Raw genomic sequence first — 18,696 nt, 5'->3', positions numbered from 1 at the left:
CCCCTATCTTCCTGGTAGAATGGGCTTTTGGTGGGATTGTTAATGTGCGTTTGGCTTTTTCATAACATATTTGTATACATTTAACAATCCACCTAGCGATCCCTGACTTTGAAATGGGATTGCCTTTATGTGGCGGTGAGGAAGACACAAAAGTTGTTTTGTCTTACGAAAAGTGTGTGTCCTTTCAATGTAGTACAGTAATGCTCTCTTGACATCTAAAGTGTGTAGATCTCTTTCTGCAACTGTTTGAGGCTGCGAGAAAAATACGGGCAGCTCAACAGATTGATTTAGATGAAAAGGGGAAATTACTTTTGGAAGGAAGTTTGGATTAGTAAGAAGAACCACGTCAGTTATGATGCATTTGCAAAAAGGGTTCCTGAATGGTAAATGCTTGTAGTTCACTACCCCTTCTGAGAGACGTAATGGCTACTAGGAAAGCTACTTTCCAGGTTAGAAATTGCAATTCACATTTATGTAATGGTTCAAAGGGAGGTCCCATTAACCTTGTGAGAACCACATTTAATTTCCACACTGGTGCAGGTGGTGTTTTGGGAGGAATTATTCTTTTGAGTCCTTCCATGAAAGCTTTAATAGCTGGCACTCTAAAAAGAGATAGATGTTGTCTATTTTGTAAGTATGCCGCAATGGCCGCAAGGTGTAACCTGATAGACGTGTAGGCTAAGTTACACTTTTGAAGGTGCAATAAATATCCAATGATGTGTTGAATAGACACGTCTAAAGGATTAATTTGGTTGTTCTGGCAGTATATGACAAACCTTATCCACTTAGCAGCGTAACATGCTCTAGTGGTGGGGCGTCTAGCTTCTTTGATAACGTTCATACATTCTGGGGGAAGGTTGAGGTAACCAAACTCTATGACCTCAGGAGCCAGATCGCTTGGTTGAGCTGAGCTGGATCCGGGTGTCTGATCTCTCCATGGTTCTGCGTTAATAGGCGTGGAGATAGGTTTATTTTTGGTGTGGTACTACAGACATCTGCAACAGCGTGGTGTACCACGGTTGTCTGGCCCAAGTTGGAGCGATTAGGATGAGCGTTACGGAATGTTGCTGTAGTTTGCGTACCACTACTGGAAGTAGTGGGAGAGGAGGAAAAGCGTACGCAAATAGTTTTGACCAGTTCATCCATATCACATTGCCTTTGGACAATGAGTGTGGGTATCTGGCGGAAAAGTTTGGGCATTTTGCGTTTTCGTGGTTGGCAAAGAGGTCTATTTGAGGTTGTCCCCACATTTGAAAGAACAGATGAAGAACTTGTGGATGAACGTCCCATTTGTGGATTTGCTGAGTTTGTCGTCTTAGCAGATCTGCCATGGTGTTTTGTACTCCTGGGATGTGTTGGGCTAATAAGAAGATCTTTAGTGGTATAGCCCATCTCCATATCTGCTGTGCTAACTGAGAGAGCTGCAGAGAGTGTGTCCCTCCTTGTTTGTTTATGTAGTACATAGCTGTCATATTGTCTGTGTGGACTAAGACAGCTTTGCCTGACACTTGAGTTTGAAAAGCTTTTAGGGCTAGACACACAGCTAGTAACTCTAGATGGTTGATGTGGAGTAGCTTATGTTGCGGTGTCCACCTGCCTTGCATGGTGTGATGCAGGAGGTGGGCTCCCCAGCCGGAGAGCGATGCGTCCGCTGTTAAGACTATTTGAGGAACTGGCTCTAGAAAGGTTTTTGGTGTTCCACCATTGCAGAGAACGATGAGTCCGACCGTCTACCAACACTAGGTCTGTCAGTTGACCTAGAGCCTGGTTCCATTATCGTGCTAGGCACTCTTGAAGTGGACGCATTTGCAATCTTGCCTGAGGAACTACGACTATGCAAGATGCCATCATTCCTATGAGCTGCATGAACACTCGAGCTGGTAGCGAGTGTTGCGGCTTGAATTTTGTTAGGAGAGTTTGTACGCTTGTTATCCTTGCTGGAGAGGGATACGCTAGTGTTAGTTGGGTGTTTATTTTAGCGCCGAGATACTGTTGCATGTGTGAGGGTTGTAGAGGCGACTTGGTGTGATTTACTGTGAATCCCAAGTCGTGAAGCAGTTGAATGGTAGCGTGAGTGTGTTGTACACACTAGCTGTATGAGGTGGCTTTTATGAGTCAGTCGTCCAGATATGGGAAGACATGAATGTGCTGTCTTCTTAAGTGTGCTGCTACTACTGCTAGGCATTTGGTAAACACCCTTGGCGCTGTTGTGACTCCGAATAGGAGCACTTTGAACTGGTAGTGCTGCCCGTCTAGCACGAATCTGAGATATTTTCTGTGCTTTGCGTGGATGGGAATATGGAAGTAGGCGTCCTTGAGATCTAGAGTGGCAAGGAAGTCGTTTAGTACGAGTAGTGGAAGGACCTGTTGAAGTGTGACCATATGGAAATGGTCCGACTGAATGTAAACGTTTAGAGGTCTGAGGTCTAGGATGGGTCTTAGAGATCCGTCCTTTTTTGGTATTAGGAAATACAGCGAGTATACTCCTTTGTTTTTCTGGTGCTCTGGAACTATTTCTATTGCATTTTTCTGCAGGACGATATTACCTCTTGTCTGAGCAATGTTAAATGTTCCTGTGACATTGGACGCTGCTTGGGTGGTATGTTTGGGGGGGGTAGAGTTTAGTTCCAGACAGTAACCTGATTGAATAATTTGTAACACCCACCTGTCTGATGTGATGTTTTCCCGGGCTGGCAGGTATTGTTGGAGTCTTACCCCGACAGGAGTGGAGTGGGACGGGGGAAGGAGAAGGAGAAGGGAGTAATTGGGCAGGGGTAGAGGCAGAGCGGGAGTTGTTATTTTTACCTCTGCCCTGGTTATTGTTACCCCTGTACCCACCCCTTTGGTAGCCCTTGCCGTAAGTGGATTGTGTGGGGGCTTTGTATGAGACAGAGGCTGTGTCTGGGGAATATCCTCTGGTGGCACCTCTATAGGATGAGCGACTAAATGAACGTCTGGGAGCCTGCGACTGCAGGGCTCCCATGAATTTGGCGGCGTCTGTATCTTTTTTCATTTTTTCAAGAGATACATCCACATTGGTTCCAAATAGGTGTTGCTCATCGAAAGGTTGATTAAGAATGGCACTTTGTACCTCAGGTTTGAATCTGGATATACGTAGCCAGGCGTGTCTGCGTAGTAAGACGCTGGTGTTAACTGCTCTAGACGCAGTATCCACTGCGTCAAGGGCACATGTGATGGAGGTGTTTGTAATGTTTTTACCCTCTTGGATGAGTTTGTGTGCTCTATCCCTGTACTTATCAGGGAGGTGTCTCATTAGTGACTCTAACTCGTCATAATGTGCTCGATCATATCTGGCAAGCAATGCCTGTGTGTTGGCGATACGCCACATGTTTGCTGCTTGAGACGCAGTTCTCTTCCCTGATGCATCCAGTAACTTAGACTCTTTATCTGGTGGGGCAGCATCACCTGATGTTTGCGAGTTTGCTCTCTTGCGTGCGTTGATAACTACAAGTAAGTCTAGTGGTACTGGCCCTTTAATATATGTTGGGTCTGAAGGGGCGGCTTTATATTTCTTCTCTATACGAGGATTAATGATTCTAGTTCTGACTGGATCTTTGAAGACTTCAGAAGCGTGTTTAATTACTCCCTTGAGCATTGGTAAGATGGATGTAGACCTTTGTGCGTTATCAAAGGTATCCATCATGAAGTCTTCGTCTACAGGCTCTGTATGTATGTCTACCCCATGATATTGTGCAGCCCTGTGTATCAATTTGTTAAACCCTATAGTGTCTTCTGGTGGGGAAGGCCTTGGGGGGTATAAGTCATCCTGAGGGACATTTGGGACATCTGGAGTGGTGTAATCATCCCATGGGTCAGGTGATCCAGTAGGTGTGGCTGGATCAGGCATGTTACCCCCATATCATCAGAACTATCTATATAGTCAGAACTATATGGCCTATAGAGGATGCTGGGGAATGCTGTGGTATGGGAGCCTGTGGTGATGGCATAGGTGGAGGAGAAGGGGAAGGCAGTTTTAAAGGCGAGGTAGGCATGTCCTTCTTCTTTGCATGCAGAGCTGGAGCTGGTTTGTCCAGTGGTCACTTCTTTGAGGCCAAAATCAACTGTCCAGTGATTGGGTCTCTAGCCAGAGTCTTTTGAGCAGGGTCTGGATAAGATAATTCTTCTGCCGGAAGCTGATTTTTTGGTGCTGGAGAAGGTTTCGGCACCAAAGCGGCTTGCTTTGGTTTTTTGACAATGTCCTTTGTCGGGGAAGCAGGAGTCTCTCGGCTCCGAATGTTTTTACGGCTCCGAATGTTTTTTCGGTTCCGAAGGTTTTTTGGAATCCGAAGCTTTGCTTGGTTCAGACCTGGGTTTCGGTGCCGAAGGAGTTGTGGGTTTCGGCGCCGATGGTTTGGACGTCGACGAAGCCGGTGTCGATGTCTTTTTTGGTGCCGGTAAGTTGGCACCGGCACCCTGAGAAGGCGGACTCGAGCCCGAGTCGCCTGAAGGCTTAATTGGCTTCTTAGCCGGGCCCGAAGGTGGGGCAGTAGAAGCGAAGTGTCGGTGTGTACCCGAGCCCGAGGGCGAGGGTGTAACCGGGGCCTTCTTTGGGGCTGTCAAGGAAGGGTCGGGTCGACGGTCTTACTTACGACCAGTTGCGCTGGAGTGATGTCTTCGACATCCGAATCTTCTTCATGTTCGGAACCGCTGTCGACGTCTTGTTGTTCTGGGACGTTGACGCCTTCCTCAAAGATGCCATCCGGAATAGAGGTTGAAGATCGAGCCATTGTTCTTCTCGCTCTTCGGTCCCGGATAGTCTTTTTGGAGCGGAAAGAGGCACAAGCTGAGCAGTCCTTTGCCTCGTACTCCGGAGAAATGCAGAGGTTACACACCTCGTGAAGGTCGGTGTGGGGAAACTTCGACCCACATTGAGGACACTTTTTGAATGGCGTCCTTTCCATGAGCTAGAGTCGAGGTCTAGTTAGGCCCGAAGGCCGTCGACGAGACCGGAATCGAAGTATTCGACGTTGAAGAATAGCGTCGAGTGGAGAAGCGTTCGAAACTTATTTTTGGAAAGTTGGTGAGGATTGCGCGCCAAAGGAATTCGGTTTCAACATGGAGTGCTGGAAACACATCCGAGCCCGGTGGTGGAAAAAAACAATCTGGGGATGGAGCCGATGACCATGCGCAGTATCATCCAAAGGAAGAGTCACTTATCCCGTGACTTCCAAAGACTTTTCTATAACAAAACAAACTGCAAACATCCAGGCCCAACACTAGGTGGCAATCTATGCACAGTGTGCAATCTGCAGCTCATATGCCTCGAACACTATATTCTGGATGAAATCACCCCACAGGATTTGGTCATGCAGGGGTTATAATCCGTCAACTCCTCCGTCGCCCGAGGCCCATGCCCCTTTTCTTCTGATCTTCATGTTATTGCAACCATCACCACAATAGTGCCACCCCGAGGCTCAATCCTTTACTTCCACCCACAAACAGCACTTGTGTAAATATTGTAACCTGGTCCTGATGAGGGCCTGAAGTCTATATAGGCCGAAACGCCGTCGCCTTTGCAGTGCAATTCAAGGTGCCACCCTCATGGTCCCACACACTGTCTCTGTTCATTAATGGATTGCACAGGTACCATTGGAGTTCAATGTATATAATATTGCTTCCTTGCGCTATTTTCCTGCTGTACATATCCCTTAAATTGTCACTTGCGCCGTTCACCTTTCCACAAGCTCTTGGGCACAGTTTTGTACAGGTTACATGACATTTAATGTAACAAAGTGCATTTTGGTTTAAGCCTTTGATCAGTAATATAAAAAAAAAATTTGCATTAATTGTTTCCTGTTTTGTTTTCTCCCCCCCCTTGATCCCTTCAAGCAACATGTCATGTGCATAACCTCTTTTAAATTGTCAATTTAAATAATACCTGTTGAGACGTTGTATGCTGTACTATTCTACCCAGGTCTCTACTGGATCTATGGGTATCCTCTTGTAGTGTGTTACTACGTAGTTAACAGCATGACAGCAGCTTCTGGATTTATCAAGGGATATCTTTGTGCATCAGACTGTAGAGGAATACCATGGAGAACATGCAGCCCATGAAAGTACCGTTTTAATGTATTTATTAGAAATGTGTAATAAATGTAAGGGTAGTGATTAAGCTAGTGCTTATGTTTTATTTTGGGCTTTTAGATGGAGGGACTGTTTTTATTTGGGTTTTTGGAGGGAGGGGTTGGTTTGTTTTTGTCTTTTGGAGGGAGGGGTTTTTTGGAACCATGTGCACTTTTGTCACACTGACTGCTGGGAAAACTAACGGATATTTGGGCAACATGTATACCGCAATCATAGTTTACTATTCTTTCTCCTCTCCATCTTCATGGTTTGTGCCTTCAGCATTTCTAGAGTCAATACAATCCTCCAATACGTATATCATAATGGACACTTCAACTTCCCCTTCCTCGAGGCCTTTTGCCACCCCACCCGCTCCCCAATTCTCACAAGGAAAGCACTGGAAATGTCAATAAATGACATATTTTGACATCATGGTGCATGTTGCTCCTCACGGTTTTTGTAATTCATTATGTTCTAATCTTTTTTCTTCCACCAAACCTCTCTTAAGTTTATAGTGTTCCAGGGGTCTGCAGTGGGTCGGTCTGTCTCTTCACTCGCATTCCATCCCTCCGCCTCCATTTGTGATCTCTTGTCCTGTTTGGATACTCACGGCTAAAGTTGTTTGGCTTTTCATTATCCTCTCTCTCCTTTCATTGGGAAGGCCTTGTAGTGCTTCCCTCTTTCCTGTTTCCTCACCCTCTCTTCTTCACTCTTTTTTCCAGTTTCTTTTTCCCCCTTCTTTTGTCCCTCTTCTTACTCTTTTCTTTCAGCAACCTTAGATTGTTTTCTTCGTTCTCTTACCTACATCTCACGTTTCCCTTTGCTATAAGAATGATCCATATTACTGCGTTACCAAGAATGCCTGTGACTATAGCTATAGCTTTTTTGCAAAAATTAGTAATTTGCCTGTTATATCTTGTAACGTTAAAGGTGTTTGCAACCCTATCAAGAAACAAAGTGTAATTACTCGCCTATCAATATTAAAGTATTAGATAGCCCTATTACAGGAAACTCACCTTAAGAAACAAGATATTTCATCCGTCTGCAGAAATTGGGTTGGTCATACGTTTGGTTCTCCTGCAGTTAACAATAAAAAAATTAGTTGTAATCCTCATTCATAAAAACTTACAGTTTCAAGTTGAAAAGGAGGTTAGAGATGATATGGGCAGATGGCTTTTTCTACACCTCAAGGTACATAATATATCACTCTCTCTCTGTAATGTATATGGTCCCACTGGGGTCGACTCACACTTTTGGGAACACATTTCTACCCCTTTTTTTCCTGCCCATCAGATAATCTCATCGTGAAGAGAGGGGGAATGGATACTGCACCAAATTAAAGAACTATTTTTTTTATAGAAGTTCTCATACTGGGTACATACCACCAAAATGCAAAAAACTTTCAATAAGTCTATTGTATCCTGAGGTTTAATAGATGCCCGGAGAGCTTTCCACCCTGATATTTTAGGTTATATCTTCTACTCCCCTGTACACAATTTCAAATCAAGAATAGACTATATTTTCTTAACTCAAAATATATTTTAACATTTGATCCATGCAGATATTGGCCCAATCCTCATTTCAGATCATGCTCCGGTTTCAATTGATCTCGATATACTTGCTGACACTCCATGATCAAACTAATGGAGATGCAATAATTATAACTTTATTACTTGACAAAAACTTAGTAGATCAATTTAATTCATTCTCGAACACATTTTTTTAATGCAATCTTACTGCAGACACTCAAATGCACTTTGTTTGGGACGCTTTTAAAGTGACCGCTAGAGGGTTTATTATAGACTAGGTCGCTAAAAAAAAAAAAAAAAAAAAGAAGAAAGCTCTCAAGGATACTAAAATCCTTTTACTTTAAATGAAAAAGTTGGGACTTGAATATTATTCCTCTAACAAACAAAATACTCTAACATAACTAGTTTAGGTTAAATTACAAGATAATTAAACATCTACTAATAATGCATGTAGCTCTTTATTAAAATGTACTTTACTAAAATAAATGCCAAATACTACAGTGTTTGTAATAACACTGGAAAACAACTTGCTAACTATCTTTAAATACAGCAACAAAAATCCAAGATAACAATCATTAATGATATACAAGACAATTGACTTACTACCGATTCTAAGGTTTTGAAGTGTTTTACAGAATACTTTACTCGACTATATACACCGGAGTCATCTCCCACTGAAGAGGTGCTGGGTACGTTTTTTCAAGTCAATACGCAGACACCTCGACCTTCAAGTGGACCTTTCCTCGCTAGATGCTAATATCTCTACAGCAGAGCTCTCTGAGCCTTTGCCTAACTTCCAAAAGAGAATGTCTCCGGCCAAGATGGGATTTCTGTAGTTTTATTCTCATTTCTCCCGTATCTCGATACCATCATTATTGATACTCATGCAATATTTTATCTCCCACAATTGGGCTCAAGGTACATTCCCTGAGGCAATGCTCTAAAGACAATGGCGTGGTCTGTTTCCCAATTTTAAGAAATATCACTCAGCTGTCACATAAACAAATATGGACATCCCTTGCACAAGCGTCAAATCCCAACCCTACCATTTGGCATTAATTAGAACATTATATTGTCACTCCACTTTCCTTTTGGATCTGGTTTCCACTTCACAACCCCCAAAATGTTTTTGCACATCAATACTAACTCATTCTAGTAGATTGGCCAAACCCATTCCTACCAACTCGCCCTCCAAACGAGTTAATCTTGAAGCGTCTCCTATTTGGTACAATAAATGTATACAGCTACATAACGGAGTGCTTTCTTGGAAAGACTGGGCTCACAAACGGATCATAACCATAGGTCAGCTGTTCCTTGATGGGGTCCCTCTCACATTCCAAGACCTGCAATCCAAATGAGGACTTCCCTCTAATCATGCCATTTGCTACAAACATCTCATAAAGCTGATCTCAGGCATTTCCTCCTCTTCTTTATTGACATCTTCAGAAAGTCTTACAACTTTTTCCATTCTTAATTTTTCTTCGGAAGTCTCCACCTCATATCTATAAAACCAACCACCACACTGATCTCCAACAAACTTTTTTCCTTCAAACCTGGAACCACATTTGGTCAACAATTCACTCTATTTCACATTCAGCTAGTATTACACAAACATTATTCTTTTTCTACAATATATTGTCTTTAACCCCTACTTCTCTTAGCAGGTTCAAACTTTCCACCACTAATAGATGCTGGTCTTGTCATAAACATGATAGTGAGGTCCTATGTCTATCCTATGTTTTTCGAATGTCCAAATGTGCATGCTTCCTGGTTATGGGGTTGGGGCATGATTTCTGATATATGTTGTACAAATATACCATTTGATAAGAGATGTATATGTTTCTAGGAAGTTCATCATCACACATTTGGCACTTTCAAACAATGGTTGGAAAACTTGGCGATCTACTTATAGCCATTGCGTTACAGATCATCATATCTACCTGGGATGATACAAATAAAATTTTGTACACCTGATGGTGGAATATGATATGCTATAATCACTGACTTGATCAACCAAATGCTACCTCCACACCTCTTATGATCAAATAGAACCAACTACGACAGCTGTTTACGTCCTTTCTATCCAGAAATTCTGTTACTTCTGGAGTTCAAGTCATTAATTATGACCCTCCATGAAACATAGGTGGTTCTATGTACTGTATATTACCTTTAATATCAGATTTTATGATGCTATTATAAGGACTTATATGTGTATCCCTTAATAAGGATAATTTTCCCTTTCTTTTTCCTCTCTTTCCTCTTCTTTCTCCTCTACCTACCCCTCACCAACACAAAATTCTCTCACAAAAAATGCTAATGTGTTCTTTAAAGTTGTGATTATATAATGTTCCTGGTTTAGAATACTTCTTTGTATTTTCCAGGCACCTTTGCAAGCTTTTATCAATGTGTCGCTGCTCGTGTTATTTTGTTTCCTTATTTAATAAAGCATTTTCAAACTTAAAAAGACAGTAATTAAACCGAATGCACACTGAAGGGCATTACCCTCACATGCTTGCCCTTCAGTCGGCCTAATGTGGTATTTCAGAACACTACAATTGGTGAATGTTCTATGCCAATGTTAAGACCCATTCAATTTTATCAAACATTGTCTGCATCAAAGACATGTAAAAATCAATATAAGTATCGTTGAACATCCTTTCTTGGCAGGGGGGGGGGGGGGGACATTTTCACACTGGGCCAGGATTAAGCTCATTCCCCCAACTGCTATGGAAGGAAATAATGATCATAGCATTCTTTCAGATGAATGAAAAGAAAATACTCTCTTTCTATTAATGTGTAAGAGTAAAGGGCATTTTATCCATTCATGGGTAGCAACTAATACATTTCCTTTCAAGAATCTTCAAAATCAAAACATTTTCAACTGATTTAATTTATTTTGTGATGTGGACTTACTGGCTTCAAATTATAGTGGTCACTATTTGTTTATCTAATGCAACAATTTGCTTTTATTTATTTAAACACCTTTCTCTTTTTCTCTCACCCAGAGTAAAACAACTATTCTTAGTTAGGTCGAGCATTCAAGACCTCTTGTACATACTTTAGTATATACTTATATGTGTATGTACTTTGCGGGCTCTGGAGATCATCCCCAGGACTTGTCTGCTTCCACTTAGGGACTTTTTTCTGTTCAACTGCCTCTATTTAACTGTTTTGATAGAACAAGACCAGTAGAGGTCAATAAAATACCAGAATTGCTTTCTGCTGAGGGACTTTCCTTTTTTTATTTTTCTGGCAACTGCCTCTATTTAACTCTCTTGATAGAAAACGACCAGCAATGGTCATTAAAATACCAGATTCACATTAGCATTCTCTAGATTTCAATCCATCGAAATGGTCTTCAACGAGCACCTGTAGACAATAATATTTTTTTCAAATCTTGTATTTTCAGAGATATGACCACCGAAGGCCCCGATTTAATATTAAAAACAGAGCTTTTGACTATACCATTTCCCGCAGAAAGGCAATATTTCACTCCATGTGTTTCCATACCTGGCATGTCACGCAGTTTGGTACTTACTTTCCCTCATGTTAAAGAACAATAGATGTTCCACCACCCAGACTAATGTGCGGCATAGCTAAATACATATAAGGTCCCAAAGGTGAGACCATTTGCATTGCAAATGCTTGTTTAATACAGGGTGACTACCCTGGTTCTTAGGGTTACAGAGCCCACCCCGCTGGTTGCTACATGTACCTGTTCTGCAAGGCCGTTACCTTTGCGTATGTGCATCCTACATCTGTTCTTTCACAGAAGAAAGTTTGTTCTGCTGAAGGAATGCTGCTTCCTTCTTGTGAGGGGTGCACTGTGCTGTTGACGGACGGCAACTTGCACTACCTCTATTCATGTTGTACCATGTCTGTGATAGGGAGGGAAGCTTGGCCTGCTAAAGGAATGCCATTCCTTTTCTTTGAGGAGTGCAATGCTGATGTCCATGCTGTACCATGTGTGCGAGGCTGGGAAACTTGCACTGCTGAAGGAATGCTGTTCCTTTTCTTGGAGGGGTGCAGTGCTGCTGTCCATGCTGTACATGTTCTGCGAAAGAAAGAAGCATGTACTGCTGCTGTCCATGCTGTACCTGTTCATCTGGGAGTAAGCGTGCTGTACCTGTTCTGTGAGGGAATGAAGCTTGCAGTGCTGTACCTGTTCTGCGTGGTAGGGAAGCTTGCACTGCTGCTGTCCATGCTGTACCTGTTCTGCGAGGGAGGGAAACTTGCAGTGCTACTGTCTGTGCTGTACCAGTTCTGTGAGGGAATGAAGCTTGCAGTGCTACTGTCTGTGCTGTACCTGTTCTGCGAGGGAGGGAAACTTGCAGTGCTACTGTCTGTGCTGTACCTGTTTTGTGAGGGAATGAAGCTTGCAGTACTGTACCTGTTCTGCGAGGAAGGGAAGATTGCACTGCTGCTGTCCGTGCTGTACCTGTTCTATGAATTAGGGAAGCTTGCAGTGCTACTGTCTGTGCTGTATCTGTTGTGTGAATTAGGGAAGCTTGCAGTGGTGCGGTCCATGCTATACCTGTTCTGCGAGGGAGGAAAGCTTGCAGTGCTGCTGTCCATGCTGTACCAGTTCTGGGAGGGAGGGAAGCTTGCAATGCTGCTGTCTGTGCTGTACCTGGTCTGCGAGGGAGGGAAGCTTGCACTCCTTATATTCATGCTGTATCTATTTTGAGAGTGAGGGAAGCATGCGCTGCTGCAGGAATGCTTTTCCTTTTCTTTGTGGGGTATAATGCTGATGTCAATGCTGTACCATGTGTGCGAGGCAGGGAAGCTTGCACTGCTGAAGGAATGCCATTCCTTTTCTTTGAGGAGTGCAATACTGATGTCCATGCTGTACCATGTGTGCGAGGCAGGGAAGCTTGCACTGATGAAGGAATGCTGTTACTTTTCATTGAGGGGTACAGCGCTGCTGCCCATGCTGTACCTGCTGTGCGAGGTAGGGAAGCTTGCATTGATGAAGGGATGTTTTTCCTTGAGGGGTGATGTGCTGCTATCGATGCTGTACCATGTCTGTGAGGCAGGGAAGCTTGCACTGCTGAAGCAATGCTGTTCCTTTTCTTTGAGGGGTGCACTACTGCTGTCCATGCTGTACCATGTTCTGCAAGTGAAGGAAGCTTGTACTGCTTCTGTCCATGTTGTACCTGTTCTTAGGCAGGGAAGCTGGCACTGCTGCTGTTCGTGCTGTACCTGTTCTCCGAGGGAGGGAAGCTTGCACTGCTGCTATTTGTGCTGTAACTGTCTCGAAAGAGGGTAGCTTGCACTCCTTCTATTCATGCTGTACCTGTTCTGCAAGGGAGGGAGGTTGCACTCCTGTTGTTAGTGCTGTACCTGTTCTGTGAGGGAGGGAAGCTTGTGGTGCTGCTGCTGTCGGTGCTGTGCGTGTTCTGCGAGGGAGAGAAGCTTGCACTTCTGCTGTCCATGCTGTACCTGTTCTGAGAAGGAGGGACGCTTGCACTTCTTCTGTCCATGCTGTACCTGTTCTGCGAGGGAGGGAAGCTTGCACTTCTGCTGTCCATGCTGTACCTGTTCTGCGAGGGAGGGAAGCTTGCACTCCTGCTATTCGTGCTGTATCTGTTCTGTGAGAGTGGGAAGCTTGCACTGCTGCTGTCCATACTGTACATGTTCAGTGGGGAGGTAAGCTTGCGCTGCTGCTGTCTGTGCTGTACCAATTGGCAAGGGAGGGAAGTTTGCAATGCTGCTGTCCATGCCGTACCTGTTCTGCAAGGGAGGGAAGCTTGTAATGCTGCTGTCTGTGCTGTACCTGGTCTGCGAGGGAGGGAAGCTTGCACTCCTGCTATTCATGATGTATCTATTTTGAGAGCAAGGGAAGCTTGAACTGCTGCTGGTCATGCTGTACCTGTTCTTCAAGGGAGAGAAGTCATCCTGTGCCTGTTCTGTGAGGGAATGAAGCTTGCAGTGCTGTACCTGCTCTGCAAGGAGGGAGGTTTGCAGTGGCACTGTCCATGATGTACCTGTTCTGTGAGTTAGGGAAGCTTGCAGTGCTGCTGTCCATGCTGTCTCTGTTCTGCGAGGGAGGAAAGCTTGCACTGCTGTTGTCCATGCTGTACCTGTTCTGCGAGGGAGGGAAGCTTGCACTCCTACTATTCATGCTGTATCTATTTTGAGAGAGAGGGAAGCTTGCACTGCTGCTGATCATGCTGTATCTATTTTGAGAGCGAAGGAAGCTTGCACTGCTGCTGGTCATGCTGTACCTGTTCTGCGGGGGAGGAAAGCTTGCAATGCTGCTGTTCATGCTGTACCTGTTCTGCGAGGGAGGAAAGCTTGCACTGCTGTTGTCCATGCTGTACCTGTTCTGCGAGGGAGAGAAGCTTGCACTCCTACTATTCATGCTGTATCTATTTTGAGAGAGAGGGAAGCTTGCACTGCTGCTGATCATGCTGTATCTATTTTGAGAGCGAAGGAAGCTTGCACTGCTGCTGGTCATGCTGTACCTGTTCTGCGAGGGAGGGAAGCTTGCAAAGCTGCTGTCTGTGCTGCACCTGGTATGTGAGGGAGGGAAGCTTGCAGTGCTGAATGAATGCTGCATCTTTTCTTTGAGAAGGGCAGTGCTGCAGATCATGCTGCACCTGTTCTGCAAGGGTGGGAACCTTGCAGTTCTGATGTTCACGCTGTATCTGCTCTATGAGGGAGGGAAGCTTGCCCTGCTGCTATTGATGCTGTATGACCGCCAGGGGAAGCTTGAATTGCTGCTGTCCATGCTGTATCTGCACTACTGCTGTCTATCCAGTATCTGCACTGCTGCTGGCCATGCTGTGTCTGCACTGCTGCTGGCCGTGCTGTGTCTGCACTGCTGCTGTCTATCCCGTATCTGCACTACTGCTGTCTATCCCGTATCTGCACTGCTGCTGGCCATGCTGTGTCTGCACTGCTGCTGGCCGTGCTGTGTCTGCACTGCTGCTGGCCGTGCTGTGTCTGCACTGCTGCTGTCTATCCCGTATCTGCACTACTGCTGTCTATCCCGTATCTGCACTGCTGCTGGCCATGCTGTGTCTGCACTGCTGCTGGCCGTGCTGTGTCTGCACTGCTGCTGTCTATCCCGTATCTGCACTACTGCTGTCTATCCCGTATCTGCACTGCTGCTGGCCATGCTGTGTCTGCACTGCTGCTGGCCATGCTGTGTCTGCACTGCTGCTGGCCGTGCTGTGTCTGCACTGCTGCTGGCCGTGCTGTGTCTGCACTGCTGCTGTCTATCCCGTATCTGCACTACTGCTGTCTATCCCGTATCTGCACTGCTGCTGGCCATGCTGTGTCTGCACTGCTGCTGGCCGTGCTGTGTCTGCACTGCTGCTGTCTATCCCGTATCTGCACTACTGCTGTCTATCCCGTATCTGCACTGCTGCTGGCCGTGCTGTGTCTGCACTGCTGCTGGCCGTGCTGTGTCTGCACTGCTGCTGTCTATCCCGTATCTGCACTACTGCTGTCTATCCCGTATCTGCACTGCTGCTGGCCATGCTGTGTCTGCACTGCTGCTGGCCATGCTGTGTCTGCACTGCTGCTGGCCATGCTGTGTCTGCACTGCTGCTGGCCGTGCTGTGTCTGCACTGCTGCTGGCCGTGCTGTGTCTGCACTGCTGCTGTCTATCCCGTATCTGCACTACTGCTGTCTATCCCGTATCTGCACTGCTGCTGGCCATGCTGTGTCTGCACTACTGCTGGCCGTGCTGTGTCTGCACTGCTGCTGTCTATCCCGTATCTGCACTACTGCTGTCTATCCCGTATCTGCACTGCTGCTGGCCATGCTGTGTCTGCACTGCTGCTGTCCATGCTGTATCTGCACTGCTGTTAACATGACGTGCTGTTCTGTGCAGAAGAGACACTTACACCACTGCTGCCCCTGCAGTCCATGCGAACGATCGGCTTTATAACAACTGATTTTAAGTATTAATAGTTTATCAGGAGCTGCTTCAATGTATCTTCCATTTCCTCCTGTCTCTGGCCGAAACTGTGTTTCTTCCATCGAATTGCGTGTTGTGTAGCAGAAGCACCCGGAGGTATGTCATGGTGGGGGGTTTTTTGTTACATGTTTTGCCAATTAGTAAAAATGTGGATTTCAAAGAACGCAGTCGATAAAATACCAAGCTCGCGCGGAGATTTGGACGGATTATTCAAAATAGTCACAATAAAAAGGAGGCTTCGAAAAGAGGCTGCACACTTATAATTTTGAAGTATGTGACCTTCCCGTGCCCCCACGCCCCACCACTCCTTGCTGATGAAGCATTATTGGCCCAGCAGGCACCCTGCTTCCGGGCAGTATCTCTTGCACGGGCCAGAGCCCGGATCAATGGGCTAAAAGCATTACTTATTGATTACAAAGTGTAGTGGCCGTGTCAGCAGGAATCCCCCCTCCTCCACTACATGCTATCCTATCCCTACTCACGCGCCACTCTCCCCTGCGTCCTCAGCCCCTCCCCCGCAACATGCCTATTTCACCTGCAGTGTGTGCCAGTGATTACAGTACAGAATCGCTTCTTCAAAAAAATGTTGGCACTGTCCTTTAAAGAGAATTGTCGGAACAGCTCTGTTATTAGTACAGCACTCCCGCCGAGAAATACCGGTACTGCCCCGTTAAGAAACTCGACGACCTGCTTCGAATTTCCTGTACTGTCCCTTTAAGAGAATAGTAGACCTACTAACTAAGTAGCGACTGTCTTGTCCCATTAAGAGAAAAACACATCTACTCAGAAGTGTCTCTACGGTCCTATAAAGAGAATAGAAAACCTACTCAGATGTACCTTCCCTTTAAGAAAATAGAACACTTGCTCAGAAATGTCTGTACTATCCCTTTAAGATAATAACACACCTGCTCGAAGTGCCTGTTCTGTCCAATTAAGAATAATACACCTGCTCGGAAATGCCTCTTCTGTCCCATTAAGAATAGCAGACCTGATCAGAAGTGTCTGATTTTCTTTAATCCATTAAATATAATGGGGTTGGCCAGTGTCCCTCAGAACCTGGGCATAGAATTTTAAAAAATACAAATGTTTCTTCGCGAAAAAATGTTCAACAATCAGCATCTGTACAATGGGTCACTAAATGATCCCTTTTTAAGAGTAGGGAGTGTCTTAATAATTAAGAATAGCAATTAACGTGCCCTGGCACTTACTGTAGGAACCAAAGTGCTGAATTACTTTGCATAAATTAGCAAACAGCAAAATTAAAGAATTCCCGCACAACACAAGGGGCAATTTTTAGTTTGGTATATTCATTGTCAGTTAACCAACATTACTTTCAATCAAGCAATTTCCAATACTTATTTGCTTTTCAATATACTGTACAATTCACAGACATTACATATAAAGAACATACATGTGCATGATGAGAATGTACCCATTCCAGTGTCCATATACAAAATACATGAAACAATGAAAAACTAGAATATCAAATGTCCAGATACAAAAGTTCCGAATATCCTTTTTTTCTAGTTATCTACTTTGGGATAACTGACACAGGGCATTAGACCTTGCCGCCGACATTTTGACCCTGTAGTTATGTGTTATTAACTGCACATCACAGCGGGTCTTCCTGAGGACTACAACAAGAAGCAATAAGAGGACAGCCTTGCAATGTTGTTACTCAGACAAAAAACATACAATCAATTTCCTGAAGTATTGTCATTGATCCCAGACCTGGTTCACTCGATAGCTATTGCAACTCCTTCCTATTTGTTCACCAGGTGCTGGTAGAAGCTTGCCCTCACTCTTCCTTTGTCATACGGCTTGGTCTTTTGTCCCGTGTAAGTTATCCTCAAATAGATAATGAGAATAAAAGGATATTCTCAACTTTTGAATCTGGAGATGTGCTATTATTTGTTTTTCATTGATTTGTGTATTTTGTATATGGACACTGGGATATGTACATTCTCACCATGCAAATTGTTGTTTTTTATATGTAATGTATGTGTTCTGGACAGCATTATGAAAAGCAAATAAGTAAAGAAAATTGCCTGATTGAAAGTAACGTTGGTTAATGGACAATGAATATACCAAACTAAAAATTGCCCATTGTGTTGTGTGGGATTTCTTTAATTTTGCTGTTTGCTATGCTCCCGCAGATAGCGCTTCCAGACCAATCCGGATTAATACCAGGGAGGTCGACGTCACACAATTTGCGCACACTGTTTGGGGTGCTCCATTACCTAGCTCCTCATGTACAGGCAGTGGCCGCTCTGCTTGACGCCACTAAAGCCTTCGACTCACTGGAGTGGAAGTTCCTGTTTAAATTGTTGACCCGTAAGGGACTAAGCCCGTTTTTCATCCAGCAGATTCAGATTTTATATTCCAAACCAGTGGCGAGGGTGCGTGTAAATGGCCAGGTGTCGGACCCTTTTTATATTACCCGTGACACGAGACAGGGGTGCCCTCTGTCACCCTTGCTCTTCGCCATCGCGACGGAGTCTCTGGCGGCAAGGCTACGACAGCACCACACACATAGAAGTATAGGGTTTACGTCCCGAGGCCTTCTCATTTCCATGTACGCTGATCACATGACCATTTATATGACCAATCCCAAAGATAACTTTGACGTTATAATGCGGGAATTGATACAATATGGGGGGCTCACTGGGATACAAATCAACTGGACCAAATCTACGATATTAGCGCTCACCGCAGAGACTGAACATTTCACGACGGAATACCCTATCGAATGGGTGGAGTCGGAGACAAGATATCTAGGTATCATTATCAGTAGATCCATGCATGATTTGTGGCTGGCAAACTATAGGAAGGTTATAGACTGGATTGAAACCAAGGTCCAGGGATGGAAACGACTCCCCCTGTCTCTATTAGGTCGTATAGCAATTACCAAAATGGTTATTTTGCCTAAATTGTTATATTTATTTGTCAATATACCCATGCCGCTTAATATACATTTATTTCGTAGACTCAGGACAGCCGTGCTTGAGTTGGTATGGGCCGGCAGACATCCGCGGGTTGCCTGGAATCTGCTGACACTGCCCTTGGCACAGGGTGGTCTGGCTGCCCCGGACTTCGAACTCTATGCATACAGTGCTCAGGCGCAGTTTTTGCATTTCTGGCAACACCCAACAC

At 44.7% G+C, this 18,696-nt stretch overlaps 1 long non-coding RNA gene across 1 annotated transcript in view; it reads right to left on the bottom strand.

The window, feature by feature from the left end:
• The window catches only part of LOC144753127 (uncharacterized), a 37,151-nt gene that overhangs the window by 12,729 nt on the left and 5,726 nt on the right, over positions 1–18,696 (bottom strand). Inside the window, exon 2 of the long non-coding RNA XR_013594212.1 lies at positions 7,101–7,161. This is a non-coding gene — a long non-coding RNA (uncharacterized LOC144753127). The remainder of the gene's footprint in view (positions 1–7,100; positions 7,162–18,696) is intronic.

The sequence above is a fragment of the Lissotriton helveticus genome, chromosome 5_1, assembly GCF_964261635.1.
Source record: "Lissotriton helveticus chromosome 5_1, aLisHel1.1, whole genome shotgun sequence".
In the NCBI taxonomy this organism is placed as follows: Eukaryota; Metazoa; Chordata; class Amphibia; order Caudata; family Salamandridae; genus Lissotriton; species Lissotriton helveticus.
The sequence above is the reverse complement of the archived record's forward strand: the minus strand, read 5'-3'. Positions and strand labels throughout refer to the sequence as shown.